Source organism: Pseudochaenichthys georgianus, unplaced genomic scaffold, assembly GCF_902827115.2.
Source record: "Pseudochaenichthys georgianus unplaced genomic scaffold, fPseGeo1.2 scaffold_2221_arrow_ctg1, whole genome shotgun sequence".
Taxonomy (NCBI): domain Eukaryota; kingdom Metazoa; phylum Chordata; class Actinopteri; order Perciformes; family Channichthyidae; genus Pseudochaenichthys; species Pseudochaenichthys georgianus.
This window is the reverse complement of record NW_027262858.1, coordinates 15,001-18,053: the sequence shown is the minus strand read 5'-3', so window position 1 is coordinate 18,053 and position 3,053 is coordinate 15,001. Positions and strand designations below refer to the sequence as shown.

At 42.0% G+C, this 3,053-nt stretch overlaps 1 protein-coding gene across 1 annotated transcript in view; it reads right to left on the bottom strand.

Moving 5' to 3' along the window:
- Window positions 1-495: 495 nt before the first annotated feature.
- LOC117441953 (retinoic acid receptor beta-like) overlaps window positions 496-3,053 on the bottom strand; it is a gene marked incomplete at its 5' end in the record, with an annotated part of 15,624 nt that continues 13,066 nt past the window's right edge. The window contains one exon of the mRNA XM_034077962.2: window positions 496-3,053. This exon is cut by the window's right edge and continues 392 nt beyond it.

The window sequence follows — 3,053 nt, the reverse complement described above, 5'->3', positions numbered from 1 at the left end:
TAGATGTACTCAAGAACTGTACTTAAGTAGAGTTTTACTCCACTACAGTCCAGAGGTAAACTGTGTACTTCTACTCCACTACATGTATTTAATCCATTTAGTTACTTCACAGATGAAGGATGTGAAATATAATCAAGTGTTGAATCAGACTTCAGTTCCACCTGGAGTAAATCCACCAGCTACCCTGCAGTCTACAAAGTACTTCAGACTAGCTGCACCTCCACCAGCTACCCTGCAGTCTACAAAGTACTTCAGACTAGCTGCACCTCCACCAGCTACCCTGCAGTCTACAAAGTACTTCAGACTAGCTGCACCTTCACCAGCTACCCTGCAGTCTACAAAGTACTTCAGACTAGCTGCAGCTCCACCAGCTACCCTGCAGTCTACAAAGTACTTCAGACTAGCTGCACCTTCACCAGCTTTGAGAACACTTTCATGATCAATCATTATAAAACATATATATATATTATTCTGAAATGGACCAATCAAACAACGACTACTTTCACTGTCTTTCACTATATTTTGATGAGAATACTTTTATACTTTCACTTGAGGAACATTTTGAATACTTTTACTGTAACAGAGTATTCCTACACTCTGGTACTTCTACTTTTACTCAAGTACAAGACCTGAGTACTTCTACTTTTACTAAGAATAAGATCTGAGTACTTCTACTTTTACTAAGAACAAGAGTACTTCTACTTTTACTCAAGTACAAGATCTGAGTACTTCTACTTTTACTCAAGTACAAGACCTGAGTACTTCTACTTTTACTCAAGTACAAGATCTGAGTACTTCTACTTTTACTAAGAACAAGATCTGAGTACTTCTACTTTTACTAAGAACAAGAGTACTTCTACTTTGACTAAGTACAACATCTGAGTACTTCTACTCGGGTATCCTCCCACCTCTGTTGTTCGTATTGTGTTGCCATCTTCTACTCTTCCCGCCTCCCAGTGATATAGAGCTGTGTTTCTAGAGAAGCCTCTCCATCGTGTACATGTTTCTCAAACGGTCCGAGCACCGAGGCTGTGTGCTTCTACGCTTCTACGCGTCTACGTTTCTACGTCAGTGTACAATCGTCCCGGTTATCAGTATGTTTTGTACGGATTGCGTTTCCCTCCGTCTGCTCAGCGGTTTCTAAAAGACACTTCTGAGAGGAGAGGGGAGGCTCTGCTCGTAAGGCGCCACAGAGAGTGCGTGTGGTGGAGCCCAGGTTGAAATGCTGTTAGTGAAGGATACACACTCATCAGGTCATCAGTCATTAGGCGTCTTTGAGTTCATGAAAAGCGCTATATACATAAAAACTATTATTATCATCAAGTCATAGCGGGCTGCGACCACACGGACCAACACCGACGTAGCGCTGCGAGCTAACAGAACACACACACCTTCATGTGCTTTAAAGGAACCAAAGGCTGCCGTTGGGGCCGTGACTTCTATCCGTTTCACTTCCTTTGAGCTCCTCGAGGAAGTGGGGAGAGTTGGAAATGGTAGCACTGCAAGCGAGAGACGTCAAGCAGCAAAAGGGCTGTCATTGTATTCAAATGTGAGTCATTCTTTGAGTTTTTATTAGACTCAAAAACGAAGCATAGCATTTCTAGTAATTTCGAACATTATTGTGTGACATAAAAGCGACAAAAATACTGCAAGAAAAAACTAGTTTAGTGCTTTTTGTTTAACGTTCTGGTCACGATTTATCCAGGTGTTAACATGTAAGTGCATGACGTCCATTTGAACTGTGTTCCTCAGTATTCTCTAATTCAGTGCTTCTCAAAGTGTGGTCCGCGGACCATTGGTGGTCCGTGAGCGCCCCCTAGTGGTCCGTGAGTATATTGTTAACATTTCACATTTGAAATAAATAAATACATTTCAGTTTTCCGCACTCTCGCGGGAATATCTCCGCAATGGAGCGAGATTAAGTTTCACTTTCGATTGCATGATGTAGCCCAGATAAACACCTTCATCACACATGTGGCCACTTGTTTGTACCATTTTCAGGCGATTTGTAATCTGTTCTAGAAAAACGATGTTTTTTGATATTGAGTTAGGTGGTCCACGAGTGTTTTTTTATTGGTTAAGTCCTTGGAATGAAAAAGTTTGAGAAACACTGATCTAATTGATTTGTTTCCCTGGTAACGACTATGCAGAGATACATATAGGTTTTATAAGACTACACTCATCAAAATCATTTCTGAGATCTCAAAATCAAAACATTTCTAGTAATATAGGATATTATCGTTTGACATAAAAGCCACAACGCTGCTGCAAAAAACTACAGTTTAGTGCTTTCTGTGAAGGTTTGGTCGTGATTTATTCAGGTCGATGATGTCCACGTGCATGACGTCCGTTTGAACTGTGTAATTGATTCGTTTCCATGGTAACGCTCCTCTTTCCACAGAACAACTCGTCGTGCTAACGCAGCCCCTTCAGCGGAGACGAGTTAACCGGGTGAGTTAGCGTTAGCGTAGCATCGGTTTGTTTAACCTCCTGACCGACCAGACGGTGATAATAAAGTGCGACACAGTTAGAGTTGGATCATGGTCGGGGTTAAAGGTTAAAGGTCAAAGATCACAGCCCTTCATTCCTCTGAACTCTGATGAGTGCGTATCGAAGGCTGTTGTTGAGCTCGAGAGGAGCTTTGCATTCTGGGGGATTCATGACGGGTTAGAAAAGACGGAAAACTGTTTTTTAAATATAGCAACACAAATATAAAATATTCCGTAATGTCTATATGCAATAACATTCGAGATAACGTCTCCACAGAGGACCGCCGTCGGGCCCGCTCGCCTCCAAGATAATATTTAAGACAATGATTAAAAAGCACCACAAAATCCATCGTAGAACCAGAGACTCCGTCCGACGGTATTTACAACGTGGGTTAAATTCACTCATCAATCTCCCATCATGCATTAGGGTTTACACAGGAGACCTGAGCAGAATCTTCTCTGACTTCTTCGTCCAAAACACCGAGTCCAAATGCTTCACACGAGGCGTCCCATGTCTTCTTTTAAGGGGGAATAGAAGTAAAGATACCTAGCAAGGAGGGGGTA